This window comes from Ranitomeya imitator, chromosome 1 (genome assembly GCF_032444005.1).
Source record: "Ranitomeya imitator isolate aRanImi1 chromosome 1, aRanImi1.pri, whole genome shotgun sequence".
In the NCBI taxonomy this organism is placed as follows: Eukaryota; Metazoa; Chordata; class Amphibia; order Anura; family Dendrobatidae; genus Ranitomeya; species Ranitomeya imitator.
In genome coordinates, this window is record NC_091282.1 from 462,463,907 (window position 1) to 462,476,696 (window position 12,790).

Sequence of the window (12,790 nt, forward strand, 5' to 3'; positions counted from 1 at the left end):
GCAATTTGCCTTTATAGCGAGGATCAAGGAGGCAGGCCAACCAGTAATCGTCATCGTTCATCATTTTTGTAATGCGTGTGTCCCTTTTGAGGATACGCAAGGCATAATCCGCCATGTGGGCCAAAGTTCCCGTTGTCAAATCTGCGGTTGTGCTTGGTTGAGGGGCAGTTGCAGGCAAATCTACGTCACTTGTGTCCCTCAAAAAACCAGAACCCGGCCTTGCCACGCCACCAATTTCCCGTGCCCCCGGGAAAGCTTCCTCATTAAAAATATACTCATCCCCATCATCCTCCTCATCCTCCACCTCCTCTTCGCCCGGTACCTCGTCATGTACACTGCCCTGACCAGACAATCGCTGACTGTCATCAAGGCTTTCCTCTTCCTCTGGTGCAGACGCCTGATCCTTTATGTGCGTCAAACTTTGCATCAGCAGACGCATTAGGGGGATGCTCATGCTTATTATGGCGTTGTCTGCACTAACCAGCCGTGTGCATTCCTCAAAACACTGAAGGACTTGACACATGTCTTGAATCTTCGACCACTGCACACCTGACAACTCCATGTCTGCCATCCTACTGCCTGCCCGTGTATGTGTATCCTCCCACAAAAACATAACAGCCCGCCTCTGTTCGCACAGTCTCTGAAGCATGTGCAGTGTTGAGTTCCACCTTGTTGCAACGTCTATGATTAGGCGATGCTGGGGAAGGTTCAAAGAACGCTGATAGGTCTGCATACGGCTGGAGTGTACAGGCGAACGGCGGATATGTGCGCAAAGTCCACGCACTTTGAGGAGCAGGTCGGATAACCCCGGATAACTTTTCAGGAAGCACTGCACCACCAGGTTTAAGGTGTGAGCCAGGCAAGGAATGTGTTTCAGTTGGGAAAGGGAGATGGCAGCCATGAAATTCCTTCCGTTATCACTCACTACCTTGCCTGCCTCAAGATCTACAGTGCCCAGCCACGACTGCGTTTCTTGCTGCAAGAACTCGGACAGAACTTCCGCGGTGTGTCTATTGTCGCCCAAACACTTCATAGCCAATACAGCCTGCTGACGTATGCCAGTAGCTGCCCCATAATGGGAGACCTGGTGTGCAACAGTGGCAGGTGCGGATGGAGTGTTTGTGCGACTGCGGTCTGTGGACGAGCTCTTGCTTCTGCAGGAGGACGAGGAGGAGGAGGAGGAGGAGGGGGTGCGAACGGCTACAGACAACTGTTTACTAGACCGTGGGCTAGGCAGAACTGTCCCAAACTTGCTGTCCCCTGTGGACCCTGAATCCACCACATTTACCCAGTGTGCCGTGATGGACACGTAACGTCCCTGGCCATGCCTACTGGTCCATGCATCTGTTGTCAGGTGCACCTTTGTGCTCACAGATTGCCTGAGTGCATGGACGATGCGCTCTTTAACATGCTGGTGGAGGGCTGGGATGGCTTTTCTGGAAAAAAAGTGTCGACTGGGTAGCTCGTAGCGTGGTACAGCGTAGTCCATCAGGTCTTTGAAAGCTTCGCTTTCAACTAACCGGTAGGGCATCATCTCTAACGAGATTAGTCTAGCTATGTGGGCGTTCAAACCCTGTGTACGCGGATGCGAGGCTAAGTACTTCCTTTTTCTAACCATAGTCTCATGTAGGGTGAGCTGGACTGGAGAGATGGAGATCGTGGAACTAGCGGGGGTGCCGGTGGACATGGCAGACTGAGAGACGGTGGGAGATGGTATTGTTGCCGCCGGTGCCCTAGATGCAGTGTTTCCTACTACGAAACTGGTGATTCCCTGACCCTGACTGCTTTGGCCTGGCAAAGATACCTGCACAGATACAGCAGGTGGTGCGCTAAATGGTGGTCCTACACTGCCGGAAGGGATGTTGCGTTGATGACTAGCTTCATTGGCCGAGGGTGCAACAACCTTAAGGGACGTTTGGTAGTTAGTCCAAGCTTTCAAATGCATGGTGGTTAAATGTCTATGCATGCAACTAGTATTGAGACTTTTCAGATTCTGACCTCTGCTTAAGGAAGTAGAACATTTTTGACAGATGACTTTGCGCTGATCAATTGGATGTTGTTTAAAAAAATGCCAGACTGCACTCTTTCTAGCATCGGATACCTTTTCAGGCATTGCAGACTGAGCTTTAACCGGATGGCCACGCTGTCCTCCACCAGGTTTTGGCTTTGCCACGCGTTTTGGGCAAGATACGGGCCCGGCAGATGGAACCTGTGGCGATGTTGATGCCTGCTGCGGCCCCTCCTCCTCCTCTGCTTCAGAACTGCTGCCGCCTGCACCCTGTTCCCCCAATGGCTGCCAATCGGGGTCAAGAACTGGGTCATCTAATAACTCTTCTTGTACCTCCTGCGCAACTTCGTCTGTGTCACCGTGTCGTTCGGTGGTATAGCGTTCGTGATGGGGCAACATAGTCTCATCAGGGTCTGATTCTTGATCAGCACCCTGCGAGGGCAATGTTGTGGTCTGAGTCAAAGGACCAGCATAGTAGTCTGGCTGTGGCTGTGCGTCACTGCACTCCATGTCAGATTCAATTTGTAATGGGCATGGACTGTTAACTGCTTCACTTTCTAAGCCAGGGACGGTATGTGTAAAGAGCTCCATGGAGTAACCCGTTGTGTCGCCTGCTGCATTCTTCTCTGTTGTTGTTTTTGCTGAAGAGGACAAGGAAGTGACTTGTCCCTGACCGTGAACATCCACTAACGACGCGCTGCTTTTACTTTTACCAGTTTCACGAGAGGAGGCAAAAGAGCTAGAGGCTGAGTCAGCAAGATAAGCCAAAACTTGCTCTTGCTGCTCCGGCTTTAAAAGCGGTTTTCCTAATCCCAGAAAAGGGAGCGTTCGAGGCCTTGTGTAGCCGGACGACGAACCTGGCTCCACAGCTCCAGACTTAGGTGCAATATTTTTTTCCCCACGACCACCTGATGCTCCACCACTACCACTACCCTCATTACCAGCTGACAATGAACGCCCCCGGCCACGACCTCTTCCACTAGACTTCCTCATTGTTTTAAAAACGTAACCAAACTAACGTTATTTGTTGCAGTCACACAACTTACACGGTGAGCTATAACTTCAGTATGATTTAGCTACCCCTTTACAGGTTGGTGAGACCACCGCGAAAATCAGGCACAATGTTACACACTCTTTTTTTGGTGGCTGCAAATTAGAGAGATGCCCCACACGCAGGACTGTCACTGAAGCACAAATGTTAATATTAATGTCACACTATTATTTGTTTTTTATTTTTATTTTTTTCAGGAACACTTTAGAAACCCCCCCAAAAAAAAAAGAAATTTGATTTTTGCAGGGAGAATTTAGAAAACAAATGTAACAAACTATATGCTTTCTATGGGCCACTGAGTGAGAGATGACGCACACAGGAATCAGGAGTGGCACACAAGCCCAGAGGCCAATATTTTTCTACCAATGATTGATGGAGTTATTTTCTCTGGTAGATTTTGGAACCCAAATCAAGGAAAAAAAATATAGGCTTTCTATGGACCACAATTGGAGAGAGAGAGAGAGAGAGAGAGAGAGAGAGAGAGAGAGATGGCACACCCAGGAGTCAAGACTGGCACACAAGCAGAAAGGCCAATATTAATCTCCCACTGTTTTTTTTTTTTTTTTTTTTTTTGTCAGGGAGACTTTAGAAAAAAAAATAATAAAAAAAATATGATTTTATCAGGAAGAATTTAGAAACCAAATAAAATAAAATGATTTTTTCAGGGAGAATTTATAAAACAAATAAAAACAAAAATAGGCGTTCTATGGCCCACTGACTGAGAGATGACGCACACAGGAATCAGGAGTGGCACACAAGCCCAGAGGCCAATATTTTTCTACCAATGATTGATGTAGTTATTTTCTCTGGTAGATTTTGGAACCCAAATCAAGGAAAAAAAATATAGGCTTTCTATGGACCACAATTGGAGAGAGAGAGAGAGAGAGAGAGAGAGAGAGAGAGAGAGATGGCACACCCAGGAGTCAAGACTGGCACACAAGCAGAAAGGCCAATATTAATCTCCCACTGTTTTTTTTGGTTGTTTTTTTTTTTTTTTTTCAGGGAGACTTTAGAAAAAAAAATAATAAAAAAAATATGATTTTATCAGGAAGAATTTAGAAACCAAATAAAATAAAATGATTTTTTCAGGGAGAATTTATAAAACAAATAAAAACAAAAATAGGCGTTCTATGGCCCACTGACTGAGAGATGACGCACACAGGAATCAGGAGTGGCACACAAGCCCAGAGGCCAATATTTTTCTACCAATGATTGATGTAGTTATTTTCTCTGGTAGATTTTGGAACCCAAATCAAGGAAAAAAAATATAGGCTTTCTATGGACCACAATTGGAGAGAGAGAGAGAGAGAGAGAGAGAGAGAGAGAGAGAGATGGCACACCCAGGAGTCAAGACTGGCACACAAGCAGAAAGGCCAATATTAATCTCCCACTGTTTTTTTTGGTTGTTTTTTTTTTTTTTTTTCAGGGAGACTTTAGAAAAAAAAATAATAAAAAAAATATGATTTTATCAGGAAGAATTTAGAAACCAAATAAAATAAAATGATTTTTTCAGGGAGAATTTAGAAAACAAATAAAACCAAAAATAGGCGTTCTATGGCCCACTGACTGAGAGATGACGCACCCAGGAGTCAAGACTGGCACACAAGCAGAAAGGCCAATATTAATCTCCCACTGTTTTTTTTTTTTTTTTTTTTTTTTTCAGGGAGACTTTAGAAAAAAAAATAATAAAAAAAATATGATTTTATCAGGAAGAATTTAGAAACCAAATAAAATAAAATGATTTTTTCAGGGAGAATTTACAAAACAAATAAAAACAAAAATAGGCGTTCTATGGCCCACTGACTGAGAGATGACGCACCCAGGAGTCAAGACTGGCACACAAGCAGAAAGGCCAATATTAATCTCCCACTGTTTTTTTTTTTTTTTTTTCAGGGAGACTTTAGAAAAAAAAATAATAAAAAAAATATGATTTTATCAGGAAGAATTTAGAAACCAAATAAAATAAAATGATTTTTTGCAGGGAGAATTTAGAAAACAAATAAAACCAAAAATAGGCGTTCTATGGCCCACTGACTAAGAGAGAGAGAGAGAGATGGAACGCTTAGTACTGGCACACAAGCCCAAAGGGCAATATTAATCTCCCTTTTTTTTTCCAGGGAGAATTTCTAAAACCCCCCCCAAAAAAAAAATAGGCTTTCTATGGCCCACTATTTGTGAGAGAGATGGGACGCTCAGGACTGGCACAGATGGCACGCTCAGGACTGGCACAGAAGCCCAGAGGCCAATATTAATCTCCCTTTTTTTCTGGGAGAATTTATAAAACCAAAAAAAAAATTAAATAGGCTTTCTATGGCCCACTATTTGTGAGAGAGATGGCACGCTCAGGACTGGCACAGATGGCACGCTCACAACTGGCACACAAGCCCAGAGGCCAATATTAATCTCCCTTTTTTCAGGGAAAATTTATAAAACCAAAAAAAAAATTAAATAGGCTTTCTATGGCCCACTATTTGTGAGAGAGATGGGACGCTCAGGACTGGCACAGATGGCACGCTCAGGACTGGCACAGAAGCCCAGAGGCCAATATTAATCTCCCTTTTTTTCTGGGAGAATTTATAAAACCAAAAAAAAAATTAAATAGGCTTTCTATGGCCCACTATTTGTGAGAGAGATGGGACGCTCAGGACTGGCACAGATGGCACGCTCAGGACTGGCACAGAAGCCCAGAGGCCAATATTAATCTCCCTTTTTTTCTGGGAGAATTTATAAAACCAAAAAAATATTTAAATAGGCTTTCTATGGCCCACTATTTGTGAGAGAGATGGCACGCTCAGGACTGGCACAGATGGCACGCTCACAACTGGCACACAAGCCCAGAGGCCAATATTAATCTCCCTTTTTTCAGGGAGAATTTATAAAACCCCAAAAAAAATAAAATAGGCTTTCTATGGCCCACTATTTGTGAGAGAGATGGCACACTCAGGACTGGCACACAAGCCCAAAGGCCAATATTAATCTCCCACTGTATTTTTATCAGGGAGAATTTATACACCCCACAAAAAAAAATACAGAAAAATGAAAAGGCTTTCTATGGCCCACTATGTGAGAGAGATGGCACACACAGGGATGGCACTCTAGCAGAAATGCCAAATTGCCAATCTTAATCTCCCACCAAAAAAAAAAAAAAAAAAAAACAGGGAATGTCCTACAATTACTATCTCCCTGCCTGCAGTAATCTCAGCCAGGTATGGCAGGCAGCTACTATCTCCCTGCCTGCAGTAATCTCAGCCAGGTATGGCAGGCAGCAATAAGGAGTGGACTGATGCACAAATGAAATAAAAAGTGTGGACAAACAAAAAAGATAGCTGTGCAGAAAGGAAGGAACAAGAGGATTTGTGCTTTGAAAAAAGCAGTTGGTTTGCACAGCGGCGTACACACAGCAATGCAGCTATCAGGGAGCCTTCTAGGGCAGCCCAATGAGCTACAGCGCTGAGGGGAAAAAAAAAAACTTCCACTGTCCCTGCACACCGAGGGTGGTGTTGGACAGTGCAAATCGCTGCAGCACAAGCGGTTTTGTGGTTAATGGACCCTGCCTAACGCTATCCCTGCTTCTGACAAAGCGGCAGCAACCTCTCCCTAAGCTCAGATCAGCAGCAGTAAGATGGCGGTCGGCGGGAACGCCTCTTTATAGCCCCTGTGACGTCGCAGACAGCAAGCCAATCACTGCAATGCCCTTCTCTAAGATGGTGGGGACCAGGACCTATGTCATCACGCTGCCCACACTCTGCGTTTACCTTCATTGGCTGAGAAATGGCGCTTTTCGCGTCATTGAAACGCGACTTTGGCGCGAAAGTCGCGTACCGCATGGCCGACCACGCACAGGGGTCGGATCGGGTTTCATGAAACCCCGACTTAGCCAAAAGTCGGCGACTTTTGAAAATGTTCGACCCGTTTCGCTCAACCCTACTCGGAAGGGAAGGAGCATAGTATAACTTTATCAATGCAGAATAGGCTGGAATTGAGATCGAACGCCATGTTGCGTTTGGAGAGCCCTGATGTGCCTAAACAGTGGAAACCCCAAATTCTAACTGAAACTCTAACCCAAACACACCCCTAATCCCAACCACACCCCTAATCCCAACCCTAACCACACCCCTAATCCCAACCCTAACCACACCCCTAACTCCAACACACCCCTAATCCTAACCATAATCCTAACCACACCCCTAACCATTACACCCCTAACCCTAATCCCAACCGTAGATGTAATCCAAACCCTAACTGTTGTGAATTTTGTTGTCAAGCTCCCTCCTGTGGTCATGAATGGTACTTCGGCTGGTTCTGTCCATGGGCTTCCTCTGGTGGTTGTGAGTGGGGCTGCGGCTTCTGAGTTTCCTTCCACAGGTGACGAGGTTAATTCGTTAGCTGACTGCTCTATTTAACTCCACTTAGATCTTTGCTCCATGCCACCTGTCAATGTTCCAGTATTGGTCTAGTTCGCTCCTGGATCGTTCTTGTGACCTGTCTTCCCAGCAGAAGCTAAGTTCCTGCTTGTTTTTCTCTTGTTTGCTATTTTTCTGTCCAGCTTGCTATTTTGATTTTTGTCTTGCTTGCTGGAAGCTCTGGGACGCAGAGGGAGCGCCTCCGCAACGTGAGTCGGTGCGGAGGGTCTTTTTGCGCCCTCTGCGTGGTCTTTTTGTAGTTTTTGTGCTGACCGCAAAGTTACCTTTCCTATCCTCTGTCTGTTCAGTAAGTCGGGCCTCTCTTTGCTATATCTATTTCATCTCTTTGTTTGTAATTTTCATCTTAACTCAGTCATTATATGTGGGGGGCTGCCTTTTCCTTTGGGGAATTTCTCTGAGGCAAGGTAGGCTTTATTTTTCTATCTTTAGGGCTAGCTAGTTTCTTAGGCTGTGACGAGTTGCATAGGGAGCGTTAGGAGCAATCCACGGCTATTTCTAATGTGTGTGATAGGATTAGGGATTGCGGTCAGCAGAGTTCCCACGTCCCAGAGCTTGTCCTGTATTATTAGTAACTATCAGGTCATTCCGTGTGCTCTTAACCACCAGGTCCATTATTGTCCTAACCACCAGGTCATAACACCTAACCCTAGCCTCAACCCTAACCCTAGCCCCAACCTAACCCTAGCCCAAACCCTAGCCCTAACCCTAACCCTTGCCCAAGCCCTAACCCTAGCCCTAACCCTAGCCCTAACCCTAACCCTAGCCCTAACCCTAATGGGAAAATGTAAATAAATAAATTTTTTACATTTAATTATTTTTCCTTTACTATGGGGGCAGGGGCGGATTATAATAGGATCAATCTGGGCGGTAGCCCAGGGCCCAGCGGTGTGGGGGGGCTCTGGGCTACCACTCAGATTGCCCGCTGCCATGAGGGCATTACTGCCCTGACTGGCATATGGGCCCAGTGGGCAGAGGGGGCCCGCATCGTGCCCCGTCTTATCTGCTCACTGGGCCCCTACCGGTGCTGCAGCAGTTTCACCTATTGACGTGCGGGCGCGCGCCAGCACGTCAATAGTTAACAACAGCCGCAGGCGCAGTGCACACGTCGCCAGCGTCTGACGTCATTGTCAGTCGCCGGCGAGTCAGCACTGCTGGAGGAAGCTCGTCGCTGGAGCGCCGGTCAGGTGAGGAGAACTCATTTTTTGAGGGTTTTTTTGTGAACGCCAATCCGGGGGGCCTGGGGCAATATGCTGGACACACTGGTGCAGATTGCTGGACACACTGGGGGCAATGCTGGAGACAGTGGGGCAGATTGCTGGACACACTGGGGACAATGCTGGACACACTGGAGCAGATTGCTGGGCACACTGGGGCAATATTGGAGACACTGGGGCAGATTGCTGGACACACTGGGGGCAATGCTGGAGACACTGGGGCAGATTGCTGGACACACTGGGGGCAATATGCTGGAGTCAGACACTGGGGCAGATTGCTGGACTCACTGGGGCAATATGCTGGACATACTGGGGCAGATTGCTGGACATACTGGGGCAGATTGCTGGACAAACTGGGGGTAATATGCTGGACACACTGGGGCAATATTGGAGACACTGGGGCAGATTGCTGGACATACTGGGGGCAATGCTGGAGACACTGGGCCTATTTGCTGGACACACTGGGGACAATATGCTGGAGTCAGACACTGGGGCAGATTGCTGGACTCACTGGGGCAATATGCTGGACATACTGGGGCAGATTGCTGGACACACTGGGGGTAATATGCTGGACAAACTGGGGCAGATTGCTGGACACACTTGAGGCAATATGCTGGACACACTGGGGGCAATAAGCTGGAGACACTGGGGCAATATGCTGGAGACACTGGGGGCAACATGCTGGACATTTTAAGGGGCAAAATGCTGGACACACTGTGGGTAATATGCTGGGCACACTGGGGCAGATTGCTGGACACACTGGGGGCAAAATGCTTTACACACTGGAGGCAATATGCTGGATACACTGGGGGCAATAAGCTGGTGACACTGGGGCAATATGCTGGAAACACTGGGGGCAACATGCTGGATATTTTGGGGGCAAAATGCTGGACACACTGGGGGTAATATGCTGGCACACTGGGGCAGATTGCTGGACACACTGGGGCAGAATGCTGGACACACTGGGGGCAATAAGCTGGAGACACTGGGGCAATATGCTGGAGACACAGGGGGCAACATGCTGGACATTTTGGGGGGCAAAATGCTGCACACACTGGGAGTAATATGCTGGGCACACTGGGGAAGATTCCTGGACACACTGGGGCAGAATGCTGGACACACTGGGGGCAATAAGCTGGAGACACTGGGGCAAAATGCTGGAGACACTGGTGGCAACATGCTGGACATTTTGGGGGCAAAATGCTTTACATACTGGGGGCAGGATGCTGGACACACTGGGGCAGGATGCTCGACACACTGGGGGCAGGATGCTGGACACACTGGGGCAGGATGCTGGACACACTGGGGGCAGGATGCTGGACACACTGGGGGCAGGATGCTGGACACATTGGGGAAAGGATGCTGGACACATTGGGGGCAGGATGCTGGACACATTGGGGGCAGGATGCTGGACACATTGGGGGCAGGATGCTGGACACATTGGGGGCAGGATGCTGGACACATTGGGGGAAGGATGCTGGACACATTGGGGCAGGATGCTGGACACATTGGGGCAGGATGCTGGACACATTGGGGCAGAATGCTGGACGCTGGGGGCAGAGATGCTGGACACTGGGGGCAGAGATGCTGGACACTGGGGGCAGAGATGCTGAACACTGGGGGCAGAGATGCTGGACACACTGGGGGCAGGACTGGAGACATGGGCAGAATGTAGATACGGGGCATGAATGGAGACACGGGGCAGAATGAAAGACATGGGGCAGGATTGGAGACAGATTGTGCAGGATCATGGGGCAGGATGGATATGATGGAGACTGAGGGGGCAGGATGGGGAGCTCATATGGGGCAGGATGGATACTCATGAGGGCAGGATGGGAGAACATATGGCTGGAGCCAGGAAAGAGATACATGGGGCCAGGATGGGGGATATTATTATTACCATAGGGGCTAATTAAGGGATATTATTGCTGCAGTGATGTATTTATTTTATTTTTGGAGGACACTGTTTAAATGGTCCTGTTACTGTGTAGAGTGACGCTATGTCGCCTCTTTTTCTTCATGTGGTGTAATGTAGAAGTTGGGAAAAATTAAGTAATGTGTTCTACAAGCGGAGCTCGAGATAACTGTGTTATTTCCTGCAGAGACGAGTCCTGGCTGGATGAAGTGATGGCGGTCTGTGCTGGATGAAAGATGAAGGACTTCACCTAGAGACGTCACTGGTGAGTCAGTGTTACCTATACACTGACACTATACACTGTATACTATATACTGAACTGAAGGGTAAATTGACTAGATCAATGGATGTTTGATAGGTTATAGTTTTACACAGCAACTATTTTTCTGGAATAATCTGGTTCAGGTATATGATGACCCCGTCGCATGACCCCGTCACATGACCGGGGGGCCCACAGTGTCTGAACAGCCCAGCGCCCTGGCTACCCTTAATCCACCCCTGTATGGGGGTGATGAAGGGGGGTTTGATTTACTTTTATAGAAGGCTTTTTAGCGGATTTTTATGATTGGCAGCTGTCACACACTAAAAGATGCTTATTATTGCAAAAAATATTTTTTTTGCGTTACCACATTTTGAGAGCTATAATTTTTCCATATTTTGGTCCACAGAGTCATGTGAGGTCTTGTTTATTGTGGGACGAGTTAACGATTTTATTGCTAACATTTTCTGGCACGTGATATTTTTTGATCGCTTTTTATTCCCATTTTTGTGAGGCAGTATGACTAGTGTTGAGCGATACCTTCCAATATTCGGAAGTATCGGTATCGGATTGGATCGGCCGATATCGAAAAAATATCGGATCTCGCCGATACCGATACCCGATACCAATGCAAGTCAATGGGACAAAAATATCAGAATTAAAATAAACCCTTTCTTTCCTTGTAGGTTAATTCCACATGAAGGAAAACAACGCAAAGTAACGTAGAATGTATCGGAGGAGGTGGAGGAGACATAAAAGGCATAGAGGTTTAGCCCATTCAAATGGAATAGCAGGAATTAAAAAATGTTTGAGATGTTCGGAGTTACAAAGATTTTGATTATGTTTAGATTTTTTAGATTTTGTCAGATATTTATGTTTCTCTATTTCCATGCTCTGCACCTTTTTTTTACTTCTACCACACTTTCTTCTTCATCTTCCTCAGCAGCAGCATCTTTTCCATCAACTTCTTCTTCACCTTATTCATCTTCTTCTTCACCTTCTTCTTATTATTCTTTTTTTAAAAATTCTTCATATTCTTCTCATTCAACTCTTCTTCTTCTTCATATTCAACTTCATCATCTCCTTCATATTCCTCTTCTTCATCAAAATCTTATGTGTGACAGGCATTCCTGTAGTTATCTATCAAAGTTTGAAGATTACACCTTCCGTTCTGCCTGTCACAAAAGATTTAAAACAGGATTTGTCCGCATTCAGTTTGGCCTGCAGCAGCAGGTTTTTTCCAGGGGCACCACGAGGAGGAACGGACTCACCCCCATACACTGCTTAGTCTTCTTCTGCATGTAATTGAGATAATATCTTTTGCTCTGATATTAAGTGTTATGCTTAATGTTCTTCTGCTTTTTGTTCTGCAGCTTCTTGTTCTTTTGCTTCTCGGTCTTCAGGGTCGTCATGCTTAGGGTCTTGAACTTGGAACTGTAGCAGGAGGTACAAGAAGGCTGAGGAACTGCCGAGAACCAGCTGACGGTACTGGAACCCGGATGGCTACCCGAAGGTGCAAGAGCCAATGGCACGACCGAGGACCAGCTGATGGTACTGGAACCCGGTTACTGAACAGGAGGTACCCGTGCTACAAAGCACTACCAAGGACCGCCTGACTTTGGTGGAACTCGGATACCCAGAAGGAGGCACCTAAGCCAAAGGCTCTGCCATGAACCAGCTGAAGGTGCTGGAACCAGGATGGGGAGCAGAAGGTAAAAGAGCAAAAGACACAGCCGAGAACCAGCTGACGGTACTGGAACCTGGATGGCTACCCGAAGATAGAAGCGCCAATGGCACGACTGAGGACCAGCTGACGGTACTGGAACCCAGTGACTAAGCAGGAGGTACCTGTGCCATAAAGCACTACCAAGGACCACCTGACGTTGGTGGAACTCGGTTACCCAGAAGGAGGCACCTAA